The sequence below is a fragment of the Heloderma suspectum genome, chromosome 4 (assembly GCF_057233095.1).
Source record: "Heloderma suspectum isolate Gila_16-S chromosome 4, 16-S_ref, whole genome shotgun sequence".
Classification (NCBI taxonomy): Eukaryota; Metazoa; Chordata; class Lepidosauria; order Squamata; family Helodermatidae; genus Heloderma; species Heloderma suspectum.
In genome coordinates this window covers 107,057,981-107,084,956 of record NC_139461.1, presented here as the reverse complement: position 1 = coordinate 107,084,956, position 26,976 = coordinate 107,057,981, and the positions used below count along the sequence as shown (strand labels likewise).

The window sequence follows — 26,976 nt, the reverse complement described above, 5'->3', positions numbered from 1 at the left end:
GAGTGTTTTAATTATAGTCCCTGGGTGATCACTGTATTATTATTAGCTGGAGATCCAGGACAGATAAAAAGAAGTTCTTCTTCACACAGTGCATAGTTAAACTATGGAATTCACTTCCACAAGATAAAGTGATGGCCATCAGTTTGGATGGCTTTAAAAGGGGATTGGACAAATTCATGGAGGATAAGGCCATCAATGGCTACTAGTGTTGATGGTTAAACGCTACCTCCAGTATCAGAGGCAGAGGCACTATGCACACCAGTTGCTGAGAAACATGGGCGGGAGGGTGCTGTTGTGCTTGTGTCCTGCTTGTGGGTTCCTGGTCGACAGCTGGTTGGCCACTGTGTGAACAGAATGCTGGACTAGATGGACCCTTGGTCTGATCCAGCAGGGCTCTTCTTATATTATTATTTAGTATTATTATTTATTACATTTCTATACCGCCCAATAGCCAAAGCTCTGTGGGTGGTTTACAAAAAATCAAAACCTTAAAAATACAATATAAAGTATAATATAAAAACAATATACATGCAAAAATCATTTAAAACAATCAACAATAAAAATATTAGGACCAGCTAAAACCTTATCATACACTGTCAAATGCCTGGGAGGGCCTCAGATGACTATTGTAGTGTACAGGTAGGTTCATACAGGGAGTACTAGCAGTGTGAAGAGCTGCATAAAACCCTGGCCAGAGTGCAGCATCGAGTCAAGTATATATCAGCTCAATGAATGAGCTTAAGTGAATGTAACTTTTTGTTAAATTGTAGCTTTTGTGTATCATTGCCTTTCAACAATAATAGGAGTTATACTGCAAAAATAGTTAACAGTCTTTAGGACAGGTGAAATCCAGACTCATTGAAATCAGGGCAAGTTTGTGATTGACAGTGGTATATGGGGTAAACCCTGACAATTTCCCCAAATTTAGTGCATTTGAGGCATTAATAGTGAGTACTGCGTGCGTCTATAGTTGGAATAGAAATGGGTGAATGAAAGGCAGAAAATTTCTTACTTCTATCCCATGTTGTTTAATAAACCTGGTGAAAACTGTTTAAAATGACACATAATATGCACGTTAAGTAAATGAATGTCACGCGCTTGAAAAAGCCTAGCTTCATCTCATCCTAGTCTCAGCGGAACGTGAGTGAACCTGTTCAAGGCTTATTTCATGTGACGGTGAAGAGGAAGTGAACTAATGTTTAAAAAGAATGACAGATTAGTGATGGAAAAATATGAAAAATGAAATGGGAACATTGTTGCAGGCATTTATAACAGCATTTTATTACTGTAGTTGAATTGTGAATGAGAACAAACAAATTACAGAGTACTTCACAGGACAGCAAAAGGAGGCATTGTACAAATACCAAGAGGGTGGAGCTGTGTTATGCACAGTTGTCTGATTTTCAGGTGAAATGTAGGTTCTTCCCTCTTCCTTTAGTGAATCTTAAATAGCTTCCCTGCAAAAGAGCTAACAGCTTAATATATCTCCATCAGTCCCTCATATTGTAATTTGAAGCATAGTATGAAGCAAAGTGTGTGATTAGGATTTAGCTTTTACGGCAATATAGAAAATACCTAACGCAGTAAAATACCTAGTCAGCAACTACTTTTCCAAATGGACCACTTTGAAGAATGGCCTGGCAGCAAGTTCCATTGCTACAGATGCTGCTTTCTCAGCAACCTTTCTGCTTTTAGATTGGCAAAAACCAGGGGACCAGGCAGCACTTTTCAAAGAGACATTGTATTGCAAACCGCCCTGGGATTTAGAAATAAATCAGTTATGAAGGGTGGTATACAACTACCTTAAATTAAATAAATACATAAATTCAGATTTGGCCCACAAGGCTTAGCTGCTGCCCAGCATTCTCGAATTTCATTTGTGTTCCTGGCATATTTAGGATGCAGAAGGATAGGAACAGATTTTAAGATTGTAAGCAGTATAAAAGTAGTATAAATGAATAAAGGTCAGTGTCTAGCAGGACACTTACACCCCTGCCAATTCCCTTCGGCCCCTCCAGTTCCATTGTGCAAATGGGACCCACCACTTATGCAATGGAGATTTGGTGCTTTCTACAGGAAGCCCTGTAATTAGCAGAAATGCTTGTTTCCATATTGGGACAGGTTGGCAGAGCTGCCTTATGCGAGCTTCGTTGACCTGCCCCACTCCAGGAACAAAAATTTCCACTCGTTTCATGGAAGTGCTAAATTGCCATTGCGCAAGTGGTGGAAGCCAGTTGCGCAACGGAATCAATGGGGTGGAAGGGAATCAGCGGGGGTGTAAGCGCCCCACTGGATACTGCCCAAATGTAGGAAGCTGCCCTGTACCAGGTCAGACTATTGGTCTGTCTAGCTCAGTAATGTCTTCTCTTACTGGTGGCATCTCTCCAGGGTCACAGATAAAGGTTTTTCACGTCATGCTCACCCCAACTGGAGTCTATGCTAAAAATGCTGCAAATAATTTAAACTAAAAGCCAAATTCTGAAATGAGGCATAATAGAAAACATGCAGTTTTCCTATTAGGATTTATACTTTTCTACATAGTTCAATCATATGTCTGTGCATAATATGCATGCAGGGGAAAATAATTCGGCATGATCTGAGGGTGAAATTCTAGTTTGACACTTGGAACTGCATGTCTTTCATGTTTCCCACACCCACTAGCTGTGGCTCCGGAACCTCACATTGTGTGTCTTAAAAATACGGACAGTAAGTAGCACAACAAAAATAGGCATAGGTGGGTCTATGAAAAAGCAAGTAAACCAGGGTCATGGCTTAGACCATATAGAAGAATGCCCCTTACAGAAAATACTCCTTACTAGGGAATGAAGCTGTTTGTGAACATATTAAATGCTCTTTTACTGCAGTTGCACTTTATGCTGTATGTAAGTGTTTTTCTTAGTGGGTGGGGCTGGAAGATAGCCAAGTGGAAATTTTCACAGCACTGCAAAATTGTACAGTATTCTTATTGCTTTAAATTGTACAGTACCATGCAGACTTGTGACGTATTCCAAATAACAGCTCTTACAATGCACAGGTTTATGTGTGGGTGGACATTTAAGGCTTGTGTACTCAACAAAGAACAGATATAGTGAGACTCTAAAGCCCTACCCATGTGGGTTCTTTTGCTGTATTAGAGCCATATGTGTATGTGCGTTTACCACACATGTGGTAACACAAATCTAAAAGCTTCTTTTAGAAATTGCAAATTGTCTCGGTTCACAAGTCACAATAACCCATATTTTTTAAAACAAGCCTGAGTTCCAAGTTCACATGTCATAGCAAACAACCCAAGGGCAGAGCATCTCTCGGTTGCTTGCAGGATATGGAGGATATGGAGCAATAGCAGTTAATGACAATGGTGGTGAGAAGGTATACTCACTGAGGGAGGGAGCCCACTGAGGGTGATTCGCCCAAAGGCCCCCCCCCCCCCAAACCTGACACTGTTGCTGTAGGCCTTTATTATTTGTACTTTTTCAAACAAGAACTGCTGAGCCATAACCAATAATTAAGTTGAGGTGTAGGGCTCCAAGAACATTGTGGAGTTGTATCTTTAGTCACAATTGCATTTGGTCCATTAAGTTTATGGGAATTTTTTGAAACTTTTTTGTTGTTTAAGGATAATGTAGGGATTTTTTTACTCACTTTATCCCTCGCTATGTTTTTAAAAGATTTTTTGAAATTTTCTTTGAAAGAGAGCACCACTGAAGGCCTGTGAGCAATCCAGCAACATCTGCAAGTTCTTCAGGGTGAAGGATAATCTGGAACACTCAACAGACGACAGTGAATGTTGTGAGTAAACTATGCAATAGTAATGATTAAAGACTTCCACTGTAACTGACTTTGTCATTAAATAATCAGAATTACAAAGAGTGTTGGCTTGACTGACACCCAAAACATGTTTGGTGTCACATTTCATTTAAGGACTTATATTGCACCTACGATGCATCTTGAAGTCCAGTGTTTTTATTATATACAGTGGTCATGTTCTGAGGTGCCCCATATTTTATATATAGGAGCTGCTTCCCTTTCATTCCTCCACTAATGTCATAATCATTTTCTGTGGAGGGCATTTTCCCCTGAACTCCTTCAAAATTCACAAAGTGGATAGCTGGAAGTGCCTGTCCATTTTGGACATCTGTTCACTTCTTATGATCCCTTAAAAAACTGAAAATGAGAAGTATAGCTGAAATCTTATCCAGATATAATATATCATGTGGATTTAAGAATACTTTAGGTGTGTTTAAACAATAAACATTTAAAAGTAAAGTGGTGGAAAAATGTGATACCAGAAAGTATCATGTATTAATCATGTTTATGCTTGTCTTAACTGTCAAAAACATTTTTTTTCTTGAGGTAAATTACCTCTCTGACTCTTTCCAGAAGAAGAGGACACTCATTCTCTGACCTGTAGGATACCAGCACCCCTGAAGAGAATAACCTAGCCTCAAGTGTATATTTGGGAGTATGTCCCACTAACTTCAGTGGGAGTTGCCTGAGTTTAGGATTGTGGCAGACAACTCCCATTGAGTTTAGGATTATGTGCTTGAGTTTAGGATTATATGTTTAGGACTGTAAGGCTACAATCCTAAGCACATAAGCCTTGGAGTAAGTCTGTTAAACTCAGTGGGGTTCACATCTGAGTAAATATACATACAATCAAGCTGTAAGGCTCCCGTCCTAAGCACACAGACCTGGGTCCATTGAACTCAATGGGATTTTCTTCTGAATAAACATACATATGATCAGACTGTAAGTGTCAGTCCTCTTTTTTACTTGTCCTCGAGGCCAAGCAGGAGTCCCGGGCTACCTAGCATAGAGGAGTCCTAAGCTACCTTACTTTATTGAGACTAGCAGCAGCAGACCAAGTGAGTGAACATAAAGCAGAAGAAAAAGTGAGCTGAAAGTAAGTGTGTGCGGCTCAGTCTGATCAGGACCTGACCATTCATGGCGGGGGAGGAAACTTGCTTGCTTCCTGAAATTCGCACACACAGGTGGGGTGTGTGTGTAAAAAAAAAAAAAAAAGGTGGTTTCCCCCCTTTGTGGAGGCCTTTTCCTCCAACTTAAGGAAATAAGTGGCAGGGAGGAAGGTTTAAATTTCTCTCTCCTGCACATGGTAGTCTGATCTGGATCAGGCCCTGCATGCTTACTTTAGAGTAAAAAAAGAGAGGATCACCTTCATGTTAACATATGTAACTCTTGCCTCTCCCTATGATGACCCCTTGACTCCGCTCCATCAGCCCCATTAGGCATCAGCCACTATCTTAAAATTTTACAACTTGGTGACTTAAAGAACATGGACACACTAGGCCCATGTTCACTCAGCATCTGAGTTTTTAGCTTTGAAATATATGTTTATGTTATGCTTAAAGGAAATGACAATAACGTGTTAACTTCATGCTTCTACTGACTATTCTAGAATCTGTGACAGTCAAATGAGGATTGCTAATTTTTCCAGTGGAAGAATCAGAGCTATGCAACGTACTGAAATATATCTTTGTTCAGTCCTAGGAATGAATGGAATTGATTTTTATTTTCAGCTAAAGTTTTTCTGCCTTGTGCTTATAATTGCATCATTTCACCACCAGGTACAATCCAGAGCCAAATAAGTTTTAAAAATGCAGTTTAGAATCAGCTCCTTGTTTCCACCTAGAAATTGTTTGTTTACTAGGCAGCATCATTTTCCTTATACCCTCCTTTCATTCTCTTTTGGATGATAGCAAAGATATTTTGCTACAAATTAAGCATTGGGGACATTCCAAACATCTGTTAAGGAGGGACATAATTTATTTAGAAAAATAATGCACTTACACGTATGCTTCATTTTATATATGCAAGATACAAGTTTTAGGTTTTAATTAATAAGTGTTGTTTAAGCAATAATTGTATGTATTAAAACTGTATTTCACTCTTATTCTGAACATTGTTTTAGCCTCCCAATGAGCATGTAAGAAGGTTAGGCTAAGAGATGGTAACTTGCCCAAGACCTACTTGGTGTCAGGGACTGCTAAGCCTTCCCACTGAGTAGTGAGGTAACAGAGACTCCCTGTGCAATCCACAAAACCTTTTTTCAGTTAATCATCTCTTCACACCTGTAGCATTATGCGTTAAGAAAGTGGGGCAGTTACTTGGATGGATTCCCACCATACCCAGGCTTTTACTGGGCTCCTCCTTCAGGTAGAGACCTCCTGACCCAACTTCCGATGGGCAGCCAACCTGGTGGACCACCTCCCACCTCCTCTCAATTCTGCCTACTTAATGCTGCACTGAACTCTGGCATCTGTCAGTTCTGGTGCTCCCTCCCTCTCTGAGAGTTCCTATGGGGCAGGGGGATGATGGTCTCTGAATCTGGGCCTCCTTTTGATAAGTTGCTGGGAAGATTCATCCCTGACTCCTCCCCCACTCCCTGTCTTGGCTGGGCTTCTTTTAGCTCTGCCTCCAAATCTGAATCAGAATCCAAAACCAAACCAGGGAGCTTGGACCTAATCCTGACACTTGGTGAGTTTCACAGATGACCAGGGATTCAGGCTTTCCATATACAAACTCAGCACTTTTGTTTACTGTTAGCACACTGGTTCCCTTTGTATATGGACTGCTAAATCCATTGTTATGCACGTGTATGGATTAGTAGATTATCATATAGAGTAGTATATAGCAAGGATGAGAAGACTTCAAGCTTGCAGGATCTACTTTGTTTTTTACTAGTACCTAAGGTCCGGTAACCAGAGCATAGGTGCAAAATAGTGGTTTGACCAGCACACATATGCTAAGAATAAAAGAACAGGGTGCCTTAGAACATATGCTCAGCTCAGCCCAGGAATTTGTGATCATTACTAGAACCAAGCTCACAAATCCTTTCACACAAAAATCCACTCTGCCTCCTCCCACCTCGATTCTTTTTCATCAATCTAATTTGGGGAGGGGGAAGCTTTTTAGTTATTGCTATTGTGAAACAACTGGGAGTCGAAAACAATCCTACCGCAAACTGCACAGAAGTCTACCAGTAGATCCCTAACTACCTTCTGCCTAGCCCTGGTATATACAATATTTCAGACCCTTCTAAGGGAATTGAAAAAATAGCTTTTACAACTATATTTGGGACAGTAAATGAAGAGTTCTGAGATTGTTTCCATCAGTAACAGCTTACAAAAAGGAGGCAAATCCTCTATTTTGCAGGCTAGTTATTGCTACGGAGGTGGCTTTTTTTAATGTTTCAGAGTTTGCTTCAGAATAAATGGAGTGTGAAACTGAGTCTATAGCTCTCTCAATATGCTTCTTAAAATGTAGTTCTGGTAAACAGTGTCTGGTATTCTGCTTTTCCTTGCCTCTTTCTCATTGGTTCTTATTCCATATAGCCCTTTATTGTTTTTATCTTAGGGTATGTCTACACTGTAGATTTAGGGACCATTTGCAAGACACGACAGCCCACCGTGGGTTATTTATTTAATCCACAGTGAGGCTGCAGCACATGCAGGATGCATATGACCTCCATGTTGAATATGCAAATGCTGCTCAAGGGTTGTCATGTTGTGTGAACCCGGCAAGTGTGGATTATGGAAGAGTTAAAACAACCCTCAACAAACCATGATCTGGTTGCATAATCCACTCTCACCAAGTTCTCAAGACATGACAACCCCCAAGCAGGGGTTGCATACACAAGTCAGTGCCCACAGGCAGTGTGGCTCGTCGTGGGTTAAACAACTCATGATGAGCTGCAGCATGTCATCCGAACCAGAGGGGTGTCTCCATCAGTGATTTACTCCAAGCTGGCTGCATGTTGAAGTGGTTAGGGATACATGACATCGTGGTCATCCAGCCGCCAGCCTGGAGCTTATCTGGAAAAACTGGATTTCCTGAGACTGCTTAAAGTCCAATACTTTTCCTTAACTCAGGTTCTCCGCGTTATAGCTGTTGTGTGCCCCAACCCCCACATTTACCTCGGGTATGCTAACCCTGCCCAGGGGGTGTGCCTTGACCCTGGTAAAGGGGTGTTTCCTGTCCCCTGTGTTTCCCAGCACAAACCAATTAGAGTCTACTCAGAAGTAACTCCCATTGTGCTCAGTGAGGCTTGCGCACATCTGAATTTACAGAGATCCCCCTGAACTGAAATACAGATTCTAAAGCACTGATTCCCTGAAGCCTGTAAAGCACTTTACCGAACCTGCGATTCTCCATGGCTTGGTTTATTGTCTTAGGAAGTAACTACTTCACACCTTCGTTATAGAGATCCTGCGGTTAGAAAGGGGGCTGGTTTCCCATCCTCCCCCCCCCTTCCCAGCACAAACGTGTGTGTCTACTCAGAAGTAACTCCCATTGTTCTCAGTGAGGCTTGCTCCTGAATTGCAGGTGCATGTGGAATTCCAAGGGAAAGGAGAAAGTGGGGGAGAGGAGGGAAAGCAGCCCCTGGTTGAGCAGCCCCTGCCAGTCAGATGATGTTCACTCCCATCCCCATCAGAAACTATGTTCTGTGAAGTAATTTTTACTGGTGCAGAGCACTTGCTCGTGGAGACCTGCATGGACCAAAGTGCAGCAAAGCAAATTCATTTTAAAAAAATCCGGTACTCCTCCCTTCTCCTTCTGTTGTGGAGACACGGTCCAGGTCAATATCTGGTTTAACAATCATCCACCTTTCCCAGGGCCCAACCACATGTTATGTTAATTGCCTAGCATGTAGCTGAAGCTTGTGTTTTGTTTTAGTCTGGTGAAACTGTACATGGTCCCAATTTGGATTGGGACAAGCATGCTCTGGAAGGGGAGGATAAAACCTCCCTCCCTCACCTGTTCTCCCAGAATTCCACATATACTCTACAGGGGACTTAAAAAAGAAAAGAAAAAAGTCTCTTTTGGAGTCAATAGAGCCTTTTTTTCTCTTTTTCTACACCCCCAATAGGGGGAGTGAAATTTCAGGAAAAAATGGGTGGGGGGAGGTCTAATCTTCCCTCCTTGAGTGTGGTGATCCCTATCTGAATCAGGAATGTGCACAGTTACACTAGATTAAAAAAACAAAAACAAGCCTCAGCTATACGCTGTGCAATTAGTGTAAGGTGTAGTTTGGCTCTGAGAACTGTAGTTTGGGGTATGGGGGATATCTATTGGAAATGTCACATCTCACCAATCCAGAATTCCCAGAGTTCTTTGGGGGAAGTGGTATAAACTCATATAAGTTTGTAGTGTAGATAACGTTATAATAATGGAGCAAAACTTAGTGGAGCTGCTGTTATGCTGCTTCCTGCACTGGCTGGAAGAATTTATAGCAGCCCATGCACACCCTTTACTTGGACTAGAGTGTTCCTGCTTCTCGATAGCCATTACCCTTTCCTAGAACTGCATGGCAACAGCAGTAGAGTCCCATGGAGAGTATGGCAAAAATCTTTAGGAAGTATCATGAAAAACAATGTGTTAACGAACACTTTACAGAGGCATTCCGAATACAGGAAATACTTCTGTGTTCGTCCTTGAGAATATTGTGGGTCTCTTGGCAGAACTATCAACTCTTTACCATGGTGGAATGAATGGAAAGTTTTGACACGATTTAAAGTTCTGAATTTGTTTGCTTCTAAACTTGTTTGCATCTGTTTACAGCTCACTTCATGACTTTTTTTTTTTTAACAGAAAGTGCAGGCTGCTGAGACAGAGAGAGAGATCCATATGTCTCTGTTCTTGTAAGCAGCTCTCTTTTGTGTGCCACCTCGTATTTTTAGGGATGGGGCAGAAAGAGCAGGAATTGTAGTTATTTGAGAAATGCAGTCTCCGAAAAGGCAGTGATTTATTCTCAGGCATTATTCTTGATTAAGAGCCACAGACAGCTGCTGCTTTCCTTTAAATAGGCATAGCTCTGTAGGCATGCTGTATATCAGGGTTCAAGGGACTAATAGATCTCTGCCAAAATCATAAGTATTTAGCACCAAATGAATGATTACTCAGAATGTCTTATTTCCTGATTTGTTTTGTGTCATGTGCTTCTAGTACAGAGCAGAAGTTCTTGGGTTTTGTCATAGCGAGCCTCCTCAACACAACTGGGGAGAGATCATAGCTCAGTGGTAGAGCACCTGCTTTGTATGCAGAAGGTCCCAATTTCAATCCCCAGCATCTCCAGGTAGGGCTAGGAAAGAATCCTGCCTGGAACCCTGGAGAGCTGCTGCCAGTCAGTATTGACAACACTGGGCTCGGTGGACCAATGGTCTGACCCAGTATAAGCAGTGTTCTGTGTTCCTGTTTTGAGCTTTGCCAACCATATAACCTAAGACACAATAAAGATGATTTGGTTTGCAGAGCATTTTTTCCCTTCCAAGTAGCTATGAGGCAAAGGAGATCAGTGGAAAAAGTCAGCCCTGGCACAAGCTCTCCTGCTACCTGAGGCAAGAGAGTACATGCACCACCGTGTCACACCCACTTGCCCTTAACCGCCACCATGTCATGCCCCACCTCCTTCCCCTTCCCTTGATCATGCCATGTCTCCCTTCCTGCTACTGTGTTGTTTCCCCATGCATCTCTTTCCCCGTACTGGTGCTGCATTGCACCCCCACCCCTTCCCTTTACCATGCTGCATCCCCACACCCCTTCCCTTTACTGAGTTATGTTGCGCCCCACCCTTCCCTTCCTTTCCCCTCTGCTTCCCTTTTCCACATTGTGCCCTCCCACCCCCTTACCTTTATCAGTGCACACCTGGAGGAAGCAGCTGGCATGGCTCTTCAGAGAGCTAGCCAGGCTGAAATGCCTGGCTCTGAGGGCTTCCTCAGAACCAGGCATGGGAGGGTTGTCCTAGGAGATCGCCTGTAATAACACCCCTCCTCTCACAATGTTCTGGAGAGCCCGCCATCCACTCTCTCACTGCAGCAAATGTCATGGCAGGAGAGTGGCTGGCAGGGCTGTCTGGAGTACCCACTGAAGGTGGTGACCCCTCTTGGTAGGTATGTGGGGGAGCACTGCAATTCACCACTCCTCCCACTCTGCCACCTGACACAGAGGCTTTGCCTCGCCTCATGGGAAGGCCAGCCATGGAAAAAGGATAGCAACTTGCTTGGACTGCTCTATTTATCCCATTACCATCAATGAACAGAATAGGCAAGTTGTCCATTTACACAGATTTGGGACATGAGCAAGATAGCAAGGGCATACTTTGCCTCTTAACCAAGATATAATAGAGACTGGCAGAAGGGAACTTCTGGTTCCTCTAGCAACTGTTTATCTTACCACAGAACTACGGCTCTAATTGAGGACAGAATCAAGTTCAGTTTGTCATTGATCAAAAAAATGATAAAAGAAATCCTAAGCAAGTTTTACCTGGCAGAAACTTCCATGTAAGTTAGCAGGACTTACTTTCAAATAGATATGGATATGATCAAGCTGTAAATTTTAATTTTGGCTGAATTTTAATCACCCAGTGGTTGTTAAAATAAGCAAGATGGAAAACTTCTAGAGATTCACTAGAGATTCACTATCATATTAAGCATGTTTTCTATGTTACTCTAAAAGATATAGAAGGAAAATTGTTTATATGATACACACACACACACACACACACACACAGTTATATGCATAAGACTTTAAAAAAAATACAGGTGCACCTTTGGAATCTTACCTTTACTTTATGATCAATGGAAATATAATGTTAGAAAAATCATAAATCTATCTTTTTTGAAGAGAAGACATATATGGTATACCTTTTCACTAATTTGACGCAAGTGTAGCATTGAAGCGTACTCATGTTTTTGAAAGAGGCTAGAGTAATTTTCTATTTTTTAATTATTATTATCATGCAATTTGCAATGTGACACCATTTCTGGATAATTGGAGAGTTCTTGCAATATTCCTATGGTTCTTGATTTGAGAGCTTTGGCTAATGGGTGGTACAGAAATGTAATAAATAAATAAATTAGTGGAAATTCTGTCTTTTAAAAATACCTTCTCCTAGGATGCAAGTCTTTCCATTAAAATTCAGAAGGTGGGTTATGATTATACCACCCTTCCCCGACCTGGTGCCCTCCATTCAGTGTTGCCTTGGGATGATGGGAGTTGTAGTCCAGCAGTTCTAGAGGCACCAGGTTGGGGAATGCTGATTTAGGCAGTAGTTATGATTTAGCTAGTTCAAATGGCTGGAGCTGTTCGTTTATTTGATGTGCACTGTGATTATTAGGAAAGTACCCTTTCAGTGTAGTCCTATTAATTTTTACTCAACAGCAAGTTCCATTGAATGAGGCTTATACCCAATTCTACGCATATAATTGCAGCCTAAGAAACTGGTCTCCCCTACAAAAGTTTGTCAACTCTGATCTGCTTCTGATGTATATATGTGTTTACTAGGAAAAAACTGGGTGTCAGTGAGTTCGACATTCTAGTGAAACATACTGTAGGGTTTCATTTAGGATGTTTGAATGGCCATAGCAAGAAAATCTTTAGGTAGGTAGCATGCAATACCAGTTAAATGCTCTCATTTCTCAGTTTGCTGTGCTGGGCATCTATCCAAAAGAGGTCAATGTCACTGATGTACTAGTGAGAAGGATTCAGAGTCTATTGAATCTTGATAGGAAATACTATTCTCTTGAGAATAACATGCCTGCTCACATCCATTTCAGGTCTGTTTCCAGCCTTTGAAATACCTGACTGCAAACTGTATACATTCAGTAGTGCTGATAGATGATCTCATGAACACTTGGTGGTGTTGGCACTATCTGTATTTCTTCAGAATAAGGTTTATGTTTCTGGTTGTTTCAGGTATGGTACTCAGAGTTACAGGTGCTGATAATGTTTCAGAAGGATCTGATGACACAGAGGTCAGGAAGGAGGCATAAAATAAGGAAACAGCTACCTTGATTGCTCCTGGCTCCTTCTCTGTTAGCATGTAGAAACAAAGAATAGGCTGGGTAATTTAAGAAGATGCCATTATTTCTCAGTTATCTAGAATGGATTCTTTAAGCTATTTTCCAAGTAATAAAACAACCTCTCTGTCGCCATTGCCAGTAAAGTTCACTGTAATCAGCTATCTTTCACAGATTCTGGGGAGTAAAACTATATTCTGTAATCAGTTTCAGCTTTACTTCATAGAAAACAAATTCCTTAATACCAAAAATTCACAACAGAGCAGGAACTATTCCTAGCAATTTTCTGACAGTTCACAAACATAGGCAAATCTCATGTTAAAGTACCAGGCATTTAGTACGGCTTGTTACCAATATTATGTTTTGTCATAAGTTATTTGTCATACTGCCTGTTCCCAACATGCCAAAACACAACACAAAGCCCAGTCATCTTGTTGACTACTGCAACTTCCTCTGCTCTATCCTCCCACTCTTGGGCAACAACCAGTCAAGTCAAAATAAAACAACACTTGATTCCTGCTTCCTATACATCATCTCCATTCTTCCAGTTTGCTATTACTCATGATCTGAGAGTGGAGGTGGTAAAAATTACCCTTCTCCCCAATGTACAAACTATAGGAATTATAAGAAGCTTGAGTTTTCTGTAGCAACTGATGCTCTCAGAGCTGTACAGTGTGTGGAGCATGGGTGCAGAACCTCTTTCAGCCTGAGGCCTGAATTCCATTTTTGGAGGAGCTCCAGTGGTTGGCAGGGCCGAAGACAAAAGGCGCAAGACCAAAAATAACAGCATATTTTAGTTTAAAACTCTTACTGCTAGTAACTAAGCCTTAAGAAAGGCATTTCAGCCTTTTAGAATGGGGTGAAACTTCACAAAAACCAGGAAAACAACAAACTATCAGTGGTTGGTGGAAAGGGGGTTTGGTCAGGGAAAGGGGATATGGCCATTTGGGGAACCCTGAGGGGCTGGATTTGGCCTCCAGCCCTGAAGTTCTGCACCCCCAGTGTAGAGTAACTTGAAATCTCAAGTCATTTTTGAATATTTGGGTACATGGAGTTGGTAACCTTGTTGGCTTTTGTCAAAGCTTAAGACTCCATCCATCCATAACATTTTTATTCATATGTCCCTATTTTCATTGTCAGTTGTGCTTTAACCCTCACTATAAAAATAGATGTTCCTTATTTTCTTTTATTCACTTCTAATTGTAATCTACTTTCCTACACTTCCAGCACATAGGAATAAGCCTTTCCATGGACATCATACCTAATCCTTCTTGATAACTCTTTCTTACATCCACATATTGCGAAGCAGTCCAATTATAACAGCCACCCACAACTCTATTTCTGTATCGTATTGTTCTGCACTGTGTGAACGTGTTCCATTGTATCGTTATCCTTTTGATTTAGCATTAACTGTCTTAGCACAATTTTCTTGCTTTTTAGGGCTGCAACATAGAGTTGACAACAGAACAATAATGGTGCTATTTGTGGCAATAGTATAATTGAAAGATTTGTAATATATTTCAAGAAAAATGTTGGTCTTGAACTCTGTAACTGATACTGAAACCTGACTTAAATTTGATAAACAATGAGAACAATGTGATGAGTACTCCAAATATGAATAATATTGAAACCTACTTAATTTTAATCTGGTTGTGTTTTAATTAAATTAGTTAATATAATGCCAGCATACAAGTGAACTAGTGTTTTTGCTTGCTTAGTGAAACCTGAATTGTGAAGTCATTATTCCATTTGTTTCCCAGAAAGTTCCTGCATGATATTCCACACAGTTCTGCTTCTTCCCCCTTCACCAGGGCTAGTTCAATTTCATATAAAATTTGGACAAAGTTAACCACCGTTACCAAATTTCTTGGATTTATATATTTATTTATTGTAATGCCTATATACCGCTTAATATAATAAAATTGCTGAGCAATTCACATATAAACATTAAAAATCACATTTAAATACACTGTTAAAAACAATTCAAACCCACGATGATAATCCAAAACAATATAAGGAACAGTAAAATGGAGCAGAACCCACTTACAAACTGGGTTCTCAAACTAAATTTACAACAAAGTATTAATTTAGATAATAATGTTTAGATGTTCCATCCATTGTGGTTTATGGAAAAGAAACTAGATTTCAAGATCACGTGCTCCTGAATTTTCCAGGTCCTTTTTATCTTGAACTCACATGTGCTTGTAGCTTTAATTATTAGAATTTTCTGTTGACCTATGAAATTTCATGATGCACTTTCAGGGAGATTTTAGTACAATTATGAAAAACTAGTAAAATGCTCTCTTTGAAGGTGTATCTAAGTGACACGTGAATTGTAAACCAAAACCAAAAATACAGTCAGGGCCAGAAATATTGGGACAAGGTTAACTGTTTTGGCAGTTGGCCTCTGTACACCACCACATTGAAGTTGAAAGGAAACACACCCAGATGGGAGCCAAGGCAGGACTTCCAGCTGTAATTCAAGGGGTTTGACAAAAGTGGGGTACTAACCATTCAGGAAGGACAGCCAGTGGCATACACACACACCCATCATTGGTGGCTCATAAGTAATGGAATGAATGGCTGACAAGCAGCTGCATGGCCAGGTGTGGCCTGTTTCCTGGGTACCCCATGACCAATCAAGCAGAGAAAAGGCCTGGAGGTGGTTCTGAGGGTTACATTTGCATTTGGTAGCTGTTCACTGGAACTCCCAACATGAGGCCCAAAGAGGTGTCCATGTGAGTGAAGGATGCCATAATTAGGCTGAAGAAACAAAATAAACCCATCAGAGAGATAGCAAGAACAGTGAGAGTGGCCAATACAACAGTTTGGAACATCCTGAAAATGAAAGAATTAACTGGCAAGCTCAGCAACAGCAAAAGGCCTGGAAGACCACGGAAGACAACTAAAGTGGATGACCGCAGAATTCTGCTCATGGTGAAGAGGAACCCTTTCACAACATCTAGCCAGGTCAAGAACGCTCTTGAGGTGGTAGGCATGTCATTGTCAACATCTACAGTCAAGAGATGGCTTTATGAATGTAAATACAGAGGCTTCACAACAAGGTGCAAACCACTGGTAACGCTCAAGAACCGAAAGGCCAGATTAGCCTTTGCCACCAAACACCTTAAAAAGCCTGCCCAGTTCTGGAATAAGATTCTTTGGACTGATGAAACCAAGTTTAACTTGTACCAGAATGATGGGAAGAGAAAAGTATGGAGAAGGAAAGGAACAGCTCATGATCCCAAGCATACCACATCATCTGTCAAACATGGTGGAGGCAGTGTTATGGCATGGGCATGTATGGCTGCCAATGGAGCCGGGTCACTGGTGTTGATTGATGACCTGACTGCTGATAAAAGCAGCAGGATGAATTCTGCAGTGTATAGGGCTATACTTTCTGCTCAGATTCAGCCGAATGCTGCCAAACTGATAGGATGCCACTTCATATTGCAGATAGATAATGACCCAAAACATACAGCAAAAGCTACCCAAGAGGTTCTGAAGGCAAAGAAGTGGGCTGTTCTTCAATGGCCAAGTCAGTCACCTGATCTCAACCCCATAGAGCATGTTTTCACTTACTGAAGACAAGACTGAAGGCAGAAAGACCCACAAGCAAGCAGCAGCTGAAGGCAGCTGCAGTAAAGGCCTGGCAAAGCATCTCGAGGGAGGAAACTCAGCATTTGGTCATGTCCATGGGTTCCAGACTTCAGGCAGTCATTGACTGCAAAGGATTTTCATCCAGGTATTAAGGGCGCGGTGGGGCCGCGGTGGCTTAGTGGTTAAGACGCTGAAGTGCAGACCAGAAGGTCGGCAGGACAGCAGTTCGAGACCCGAGTGCCACGTGACGGAGTGAGCTCCCGTCTTCAGTCCCAGCTCCTGCCAACCTAGCAGTTCCAGTGCAAGAAATTGCAAGTAGATAAATAGGTACCACTTCGGCGGGAAAGGTAACAGCGTTCCGTGCACCTCGGTGTTCAGTCATGCCGGCCACATGACCATGGAAGCGTCTTCAGACAGCGTTGGCTCTTCGGCTTAGAAATGGAGATGAGCACCACACCCTAGAGTCAGACACTACTGGTTGGGGACATCTTTACCTTTTTATTAAAGGCGATCCTTCAGTTTGAAATGATGTTGGTTTGTTCCATTACTTACGAGCCCCCAACGATGGGTGTGTGTGTATGCCACTGGCTGTCCTTCCTGAATGGTTGGTGCCCCACTTTTGTCAAACCCCTTGAATTACAGCTGAAAGTCCCAACTTCACTCCCATCTCGGTGTGTTTCCTTTCAGTGTGGTGATGTACAGAGGCCAACTGCCAAAACAGTTATCCTTGTTCCAATATTTCTGGCCCTGACTGTATTAGTAAAAGGTAAATGCTTTTGTAATTAGTTTGCATATTTTATTTAGATTCCTTGGAGCGTAATCCTCTGTATGTTTAAACAGAAACAAATCCTACAACTTCCATCATGCCTCAGTTTCTGTCCACACTTGCATAGGATTGCATCACTAATGGCTTAACTATTCCCTCGTTTCCTTTGTATGAGCTTGGTGGGTGCAAAGCCACAGCTGTGGCCCATGTTTCACTCAGGGATGGTTAAGTGCAGTAGGATCCCCACCAGAGTCGATGCCTTTCCAGCTATTTAGCAATAATTCCTGACCTTGATGGAAATGATTGTTGGGATCACTGCTTTCCCGAGATGTAGCAACATGACTGTCTGATCAAACAAGGAGGAGTGGATAGATGTCAGCAAAGCACCCAGAATTGTAGATAGTCATCTGATGCTTATCTTTCTTGTATTTTTGCCCACTGTAGACTGAAACAGTACTTTAAGAATCTTAATATTTGAAATCCTTGTATTGCATTTGGGCTTGGTCACTCTGGGTCTCTTCTACCTCCTTTCCTTGAATTTTATACAGTTGTCATGCTCCATAATGCCTCACCTTCTTGAACAACTATCTTGAGTTATATTCCTTGTTCGAAATAATATCTAATCTCCAGCCTGGACATGTTAATCTTCCTGCTAATAAAAATCATCAGCCATCTTGTCCCTGGAGGATTTCCAGTTTCTCAGAGTTCAGTCATTCTTACTAAAACATAGCTTTTCCTTTTAATCTGCACCCCTGCCTTAGGCATACAGGATGTTTTGAAAATTATGATGCCTGTTAATCACGTGAACATTTAGCCTTTGGTTCTGAGTGGTGTTCATACAAATATCTAAGTTTTGTCCTGAACCAAGGTTAGTTTCCTCTTTTGGAGGAAAGTAACCTGCATTGTGGCAATAATTGCGGCATTAATTGGTTTCTGCATTGTGGCAATAATTGTTTTCCAGCTTGAGGACTCTTCCTTTGGATCTTTCAGAAAACTTTAGGCAGCACTTCAGGTCCTGTCCTGCCAAAACTCAAGACCCTTTCACTTTTCTGAATTGCTTATATCTAGCCATTTACGAAATACATAATGATAAGTGTTTTGATTATGCCATTTAATGTATCTGTCATTCTGTATCAGAGCTCATTTTTCCTCATATCACTAGCAAATCTTTAAGTGCATTGGGCTTGGTCTCTCTGCACAATTTAAGCAACAACATGCCTTGGGCACTCAACTGAGCAGGGGGTGTTTTTAACCTACTTAATCAACATCATTCTACCTCTCAAGACCCACTCAGTAAGTTAAAAAGAGCCCTGAGATCCATTCTTGCATCCTGTCTGTCATCCCATAAGGAAAGTTGCAGCAAGAAAGTGTATAAATTCTTTGATATTTACAGTGACCCACCTGGCATCCTAATTGACATACAAGCATAAGTTCAGTCTCTCTGTTTGGCCCAGACCAGTTCAGAAGGATCAAAGTCTAGAAAGGTTGGTAGAAGAGAGATGTTTTGGCAGAGAGCAGCCTAGTACTTAGCCTGGCCAAGTAAAAGTTGCAGCAAAGCTATGGAAAATCCCTAGATTTTTTTTGGATGGGATGACTGGAATCGTTTCAAGAAGACAGGGTAGAGACGTGGGGGGAGATGGTGAATGTAAAGCCAGCAAGACAGGGGGGCTAATGATATCCTTGATAGAGAGATAGTAAGTTGAGAGTAGCAACAGGGCAGTGTTGTTGTTGTTTATACTTTTATTAAATGGTTTTTCGTTTTCAGTTGAAAACATCACAATACTGAACAGGCTACACTAATAATATTCATACAAAAGGATGTGTGTGTGAGGGGGCAGGGGAAGTTCAGGGGCTTGGGTGGGATAAAAAAGAATAACATCAACATTACACTTGTGATAATTTAATGTTCAGTAGATGAATTAGCAGGTGGGTTCATGCCCAGGTGACCAGGTTTACTGTGTAGGCCAGAGAACATGTAATGTACAGCTATGCTTGCACAGCTGCAGGCAAGACCATGGGACTGGGACTTCTCCAGAAGAAAGGATTGGGGAACCCTTTCTGCCTGGGGTCTGTATCCTATCATGGCTAACCTTCCGGTGGCCACATGCCAGTGGTGGGCTGGGTCAAAACCAAAGTGGGCAAGGCCAAAGTTGGCAGTAGGTAGGGCCATTTTACACACACACATTAAGCACACATCAGTGTCCTTTAGCTTTTAGCAGAAAGGCATATATATAGAATGTCTAATGGCAGTTTGCAATTAAATGTTTGTAGATTGGCAGCACATAAATGTGCCTCTCAGACTGGATTTGGGCGTTGTCAGCACCTACAGCCTTATGGAAACACAAGTGTGTAATGTTTTCAGTTGTTGCAGCACTTCTGTAGTATCGACAGGACAAGTTGTTTTAGACAGATCCACAATTTTGGCTGTACTTCCAGCTTGCAAAGCTTTCCGGTGTGAGCTTGTCTTCAGACATTACAGCAGTGGTGCAACAGCCTGAAGCATCAGCCACTTGCACACCATGGGTGGGCTGAAGCTGTTATAATGTCTGCAGCTGTTTCTTCCTCTTTTGTGGCAGGGGGGAATGATCAAGAGCAGGTTACAACAGTGAAGGTGTTAGGTAGATACAGTGCACTGACTGGGCTTTAGGATTAGCACTGGAGAGTGAGTTGAAGGAGCGTGTTTTATGGCAGTGTTCAGGATTTGTTTCCAACAATTCAGGTTTAGGCCATATGGCAATAGACATCTGTAGGCTGAAGTCTGCTGCAAAAATTGTGATCTCAAGATATCTGATAAATGTAATTATTCCCATGAGAAAAAATATTCCCTCTAGCACTTCTCTATCACAAAATCTGGCTTGCAGATTCTCATTAATTGATGTCTGTAGTGTTTTGATATCACTATATATTGGGACAGTGATAAAACACCAGATGATAACTTCCTTGTTCAGTCTTTTTACTTAGAGCCATGTCTGTTCTGAAGTTCTAACTACAGGACAGAGACATCTTGTGGTCATTCTGCATGATTGCAAGTGAATCTCAAAAACAGTTTTAAGTTTGCGACACTATAATCCTTTGAAGAGGAACACATGAGCTGCATTCCTCAAGGTAGCTGGGAGGTGAAGGGGGGGGGGGATGGATTTTCCCAAGGACAATATATTGTTGAGAGCTATCCCTGTTGCAATGCAAAGTATTTTGGGGTGGCTTGGTCTTGAATGGATAATTAAGACTCATTAGCTTTAAAAAAAAAAAGAACTACAAAAGGAGTATGTATTACAAAAAGAGAGATATGGATCAACATGGCTGCCTGCATTTTTGGACTTTCCTTAAGGGTGTGGCTCTGGAGACTATCAGAATGAGGAACTGCACTTCAAAACTTAACACTAAACCACTGCTTTAACTAATGTGCTCAATATTCTTCTACAGGAACATGTTCTTTGCTTCCAACTGGATTAGATCAAATGTTCATCTAATCTGGTATCCTACTCCCTACAAGTGGCCAGTCATGATTGCAAGTTATTACATCTTGTGGCATCCAGGACTGACCCAGTTGATTTACAAAATGGAAGCAGGAGAGTGGTCAGGGGGCAAAACACTGACCCGGTTCATATGTAACAACCAGCCATGGGTTGGTTAACCCATAGTTGGTCAAGGCCATGTGGGAGTGAGTGAGTGTGCTGCCTCTTGAATGCAGTACTTCTTCCACTTTGCAAATCAACTCAGGAATGCCCATTTCTGAGTTGTGCTCCATGACTTGTGAACCTGGAATTCTACGTTGTTGAAGGAGAAGCAGCCCAGAGTTTTAACCCAAAAACAAATGATGGGTTAAAATTCTGGGTTGTTCCTTCCTCAACTACCCAGAATTTCGGATTCACACATCACGGAGGAGGAATTCTTGGATTGTTTTGTAATCCGGTAACAAAGTGGAAGTAGCAAGCGGTCGGGAGGCAGCACGCTTGCTCACTCCTGTGCAGCCCTAACAACCCATGGGTTAAATAACATATACTCCAGCCACCTTTGTTTTTAAGAAGTTGATATTTTAGCACTCATGAGCTCCTTTAATTGCTTGTAACAATAGTAACTTAAGGTGCAATCCTATGCATGTTTAGACAGAAAAAAGTCCTACACCTCCCAGCATTCCCTGGCTAACCATGCTGGCTGGAGAATGCTGGGAGTTGTAGGACTTTTGTCGGTCTAAACATGCATAGGATTGCACTCTTAGTGTATTTACCCAGCAGATTGGCTAGAAATACGTCTTCCCCTTCCCTTCTCTAAACAGCTGCCATTAATTTCCTTGTACTAGCTCTACTGGTCATTAATGTGGTAGCCTATAGACAGGGATACCACACTAGTTATGTACATTGAGCATTACAAGACATTTTGAAACTTGTGAGAATTATCCTGTGTTTTAACATCAGGACACGGAAAGCAGTTCTTCTGAAAGAACGTTGGAGCAGCATATCTGTTGCAGGGCATTTTAAATGTGTTTGCCTTTTCATATACAAACGGGAGCCAAGTCTAGCTATTTCTTTGTGTTTTACATCCATTTTAATTTGTTTTGTTGAAAACTCTTCTTGATAGAAGAGCATTGGGAGTTACTACCTCTAGGGCTTTTCCTGTTAAATTGACTACCAGACTGCCGTATGTAGCATGCAGTAGAATTCCCAGACTTTTACAGCTAGAATCAGGAACATCTTGTTAAGACACGTTGAAGTCATAAATTTGTGCTGCTTCCTGGCTAATCTAACATGGCTGGAAGCTCAAAGGGAGCAATTGGGAAGGCTGCTGTGCATAACCCCTTGCACATTTGCAAATTTCTTCTATTCCATTTTGTATTGGATGACACTCTAGAGATTGACCACTTTATCTGAAGTAGTGCAGATGTTTTTGCTTGATATCTTTGGCCAGCATGGATCAGTCTTTAGGAATTTCTTCTCTATGAAACAAAAGTGTTCTGTTTGGAGAGTTTATTATGTTGCTCTGCTTCCTATATTATACGAAGTATATTTCAGATTTAAGAATTGCTGCCTAACTGTACTTCAGCAAATATCTGGCTAGCATTAATTCCACTTGCAGCTAATCTGACATTATACACTTTTCAATGAAGTTACCACAATGTAAACTAGAAAAGGATAGGCTGAATAGTTTTTATTGCATGCTATAGCAGTGAAGGCATGGGAAAAAACTGTTGTTTTCCTCCAGACTGCTCTCTGAGGCTTGTTCTTGACCATGTTTTCATTGAAGTGGCAGTGAAGCTTAGGAGAGCATCATTGAAGAAATAACCATTTTTTTGTTTTTTAAGCTTGATTAAGTTGCTATTGTCAGTATAGAGGTTTTTAAACAAGTACAAAGGAAATATTTCAAATTTGAAAACTGATGTGAGCTGCCTAATATCACAAAACAACGTTATTGTTGTTGTTATTAGTCCAGTTAGGTACACAATGCTTCATAACATTGAAGAATCCAAGTCTAAGATATGAACAATGCTCAGAGAAACAACGTGGAGTGAGGCAGCGATGGCCATGGGAGTGGGAAGACATATGTAGATCACATGCAAGGACAATTACATGTAGTTAGCTTAATTTTCCTTCCCATTAATAAAGTTAAATATTGTTCAGATATTTCTGTAGGGGATATTCAGGGATAAGTGTTTCTGTACTGTTTGGGTGTGGATAAAAGCTCATCAGTCACCTTCCCCCTGTCAATGCAATAGAATAAAGTGAAGGAGACGTTTACAACCAACAGAATCAAGAAAGGGAGAGAACAACAACAATAATCTTGTAGAACTAACAAATTTATCCTGGCACAAGCTTTCGTGGGCTATAGGCCTCTTCATCAGATGCAAATGGGCTTTAGCTTATGCCAGAATAAATTTGTTAGACTTTAAGGTGCCTCAAGACTCTTTGTTGTTTTTTCTGCAATAGACTAACACAGCTACCCTCAAGAAAGAGAGAGCTTTTCTTGGGGAGGGAGGATACTTAGCACATTCAAGCTGCAGTTGGTGAAAGAGAGATCATGTTTGAATGATCTCCAGAAAAAAGAAAACTCCTGCATATGCTTATTTTCTGTGTACAGGGTGTATGTTTTGTTGTTCTCCCCACACCGTCCACTATTATGCAAACTCACTCCCTACTACCACCACCTGTAGTCTGACGAGGTGCAGTGTTCAAAAAGCTTCACCACTTGATTCTGCTGATTGTGTAAAGTACTAGTAAAGTGATGTGAAGATATCCCAGATTTTGGTTGGCTCTACTTTCTAGAGAGGAAGTAGTAACACACTAATTGGTGGACATTTCAGACATGCCGGTATACTACTATTATTTAAATAAGGGTCTGTAGGGTGGCCATCTCTCCATGGCCTTTAGGCTATTGTGCTAGTCATCAGTGCACTATGGCATCATTCCCTAATGCCATCTTCCCCCTAAAATGTTACAATATGTTGTGTCAGCCACACAGTCCTCAAGGGATATAGTCACATGTCTTTTATACAGGTAATAACAGTAAGATTCCAACTCAGGCTCAGGTATGATAGGTTAAAAAAGATCATGTTACCATCGGTATGAACTTATTTGACTTCTACAGGCATGTTATTGGGGAGTGGAGGTGTTGTAGGTCTGCCTGTAACGCTTTTCCTCCAAATCACCGCTGGCGGTGAAATCTGAATTCCATACCCCTACTGCTAGCGCCAACTGTACTATTGAGTTCTTGCATGTTATCAGAAGCTACGAAGCAGCATACTGGAGCCTTCCCCACCGAATAATCTACCCACTAGTAAGCCGCCCAGCTGACAAACATCATGGACAGGCTAGGCTGCTTACGAGTACCGTTGCTGCAGCTCTTTGCTGGTATGAACTTTGCACCCAGAAAGAGCAAGAGAACATTTCAGGAAGAGGAGGGACAGCTTCCCTCTTCTCCCAGAAAGGTGGTGGCTTGCACTAACACACCTTAAGAACACAGCCTTCAAACTTTAATATTAGGAAAGAGAGAGAGAAAGACTTTGTTAAATAAAAAATGATAGTCCCGTGCTTGTGCTTTATAGCAGTTATCTTCTCTGCTGGGTTCCCCTGCTTCCCATGCTACTGACTAAACTATACTGTGTTTCACCCAGTGAGGAAGAGACTAATCATAATCACTCACGCTCCAGATATTTTTTTTAAAAATAACAATGTTTCACTTTTGGAGGAAGTTAAGTAAATATGTTAAAGCTAGTTTATTTCTCCTTTCCCTGTTTCCTAGGATGAATACTTTAAATTCAATCTTGCGTTAATTAACTGAAGCAATTAGTAACTCACCAAGAAAAGCTGTAGGTTTATCTCTTGTGGTTAAATATTATATAGACCTCCCTAAGGGATATAATTTCAACTAGGAGCTGCACCTTTATTTGCACTCTCTTTGTGCAGTCGTTATTCAGGAAATCATTTTAAATAGTCAAATTAGTCCTCTACCATATATACACAGTGTAAATTCATGTCCAAATTTGGCCATTTATAAAGGGTTTACAGTTGATCAGCAGTAATGTTCAAAAGCACTGTACACTGTGGTGTGAAATAATTCCAATAGAACATGAATTAACTTTCCAGGTAGTTTGATCTGCTATATCTGTTTTTTTGTGACAGCAAATGTGCAAATTATTCATGCAGTGGGAAGCGTCTTTTAATTATGTTGCCAGTTATGAGGTATTTGAGGATAGTGGGAGTTTAAGGAGCTTTTGCCTTGGGTTTAACTCGATTAATTTTAGTAGTCTATTTCTGAGATTGAAAGCTTTAGGAATAGCAGTTCTGTTCCATCTTAGTTTTGGAATTAGATTCGGTGATACACATTTTTAAAATAACATGTAAAACATAAATAGTTTTAAACCTCTCCTTTCTGGGTAATTTGAGCAAATTCTAGCTGTAAGTATACATGGGAAAATTGCTTGTCTGGGTAAAATGTAATACTCACTGTATTGTAATTGTAAAGCCAAAGTGCCATTAAAAATGCCAGATCTACCTTTTTTTTTTAAATAGCTGAATAGTATTTGCATACATTCATTCCTAGAGTCTGAGCTTAAAGAAGTCTCTCTCAGAAGTTATTTTGAGAGGGATGTTTTGTTGTTTTTTTATAGTGAACTCAGAAGCTAAAGAGCTCAGCAATCAGCATGCTTGAATGCCAGCCAAGACACTAAACTGGCAGCCTTCCATTCCACTATTGATGTGAGTAAAATGCATACTCACTGACTTGAGTCTAGGCATACAGCTTTTACAAGCAAATGCTTCTGCTTTTTCCAGTTGTATGGAAACTGGGAAGAGGGTGTGTGTGTGTGTGTTCGTGCGCGCACTTGCGCGCAAAAGGAAAACAGAATCAATTCTTCATGTTTAGTTTCCTTCCACAGACCAGTTGAGACCTCGCTCTTAAAATATTGTTGTGAAGCCATGTTCCCCTTTCTAGGCAACACTTAATTATGTCTTCTAACATTTAAACAATTGAATCTACCTCGTTTAAAGGGCCATAAACATCTCATACTGGTATTATGCTGCAGGAAAGTAAAACTAATTGATGTTTGTATATAGAACTAGACAAGGCCAATTGAGAACTATGCAGATACAACCAACTTTGTATTTTCTTGTTGATTTGTAGAACATGAATTTTGGCATATTGCCTCTTGAAATAATCCATATACTAGTTTCCTAACTTCACAGGGTCAATTTAAGCAGTGTAACATTGTGATTTTCCATGCAGGTTCTCATTATTACTAAGCAACATGCAGCAATAAATAGTGACAGAGGAAACTGATTTCTAAGGTAAATGCATTCAGTATCTCAAAGATGTATCATACAAATTTTACATGCTGTCAGAATTACGTTGAGTAATTTCTTAGTTGGTAGTGCTGAACATTCCAAAATAAACCTTACCCTCTATCACTCTGATTGCCTTTTTATAGTAAATAACAGGGCGAGGCAACATAAGATCCCAATATTTTTAGGTTTCCACAGTATTCGTAGCATTAACATGCTGTTAGCTATCTACGTGTTTCATAGTCCAACACAGTTCACAAAAGAAGAATTATTGTTACTCCCATGCTTTCACTTCTGTTATACTTCTATGTGTTTGAAATGCTTTATAATTACTATCTGATTATCCCTCAAGAAGATGAAGTTAAGTCACCACTATTCCCATTTTTACAATGAAGGAACCAAAGCTGCCCCAGGTCACCAGAAACGTTTGTGACTCAACAAGAATTTGAATCTAGTTACAAGTCATACTGTACTGTCCACTGGACCACATTTGTTAACAGATGAAAGCCTTAATAAATTTTCAAATGGTTAAATAAAAAGGCACCAGAATTTGTCTTTAATGCTACATGTATTGTGCCAGAAGCTCAGTATTTCCTAACCATGTGTTGGATGAAAAATAGTAGCCCTGCTTCCAAGGGATGGCTACAGTCTTCTCCAGTATGTCCTCTTTTAATGCAGGAAGTGGTGGACAAATCCTAAAAGTATTATGATTGGTGAAAGGGAAATCTCAGTATGGAATGAGAAGTTACAGAAAGCTATCGTTCATGAAGTCAATAGAGCAGTCTTCTCAAACCTGGCCATACTGGTTTGAAATTATGGGAGTTTCAGACCAACACATCTGGAGGGCACCAGGTTGAGGAAAGGCTGGAATAAAGCTACTATTGCAACATGTGGTCTGAATATATCAAGTTATCTTTGGTGTTTGCATTCCACATTGTTGTTGTTCAGTCGTGTCCGACTCTTCGTGACCCCATAGACCATAGCACGCCAGGCCTTTCTGTCCTGCACTCTCTCCCGGAGCGTG

The 26,976-nt window shown here is 41.0% G+C and overlaps 1 protein-coding gene across 38 annotated transcripts in view; it reads left to right on the top strand.

Moving 5' to 3' along the window:
- The window catches only part of ATXN1 (ataxin 1), a 314,572-nt gene that overhangs the window by 196,149 nt on the left and 91,447 nt on the right, over window positions 1-26,976 (top strand). For 34 of the 38 annotated variants that reach the window (XR_014790211.1, XM_084850249.1, XM_084850245.1 and 31 more), the window contains one exon: window positions 3,693-3,789. The gene's annotated coding sequence lies outside the window, so the exon portion shown is untranslated. Of the gene's footprint in view, window positions 1-3,668; window positions 25,959-26,976 lie in introns of all 38 variants that reach the window. The other 4 variants (XM_084850246.1, XM_084850216.1, XM_084850225.1 and 1 more) reach the window with 3 other exon arrangements.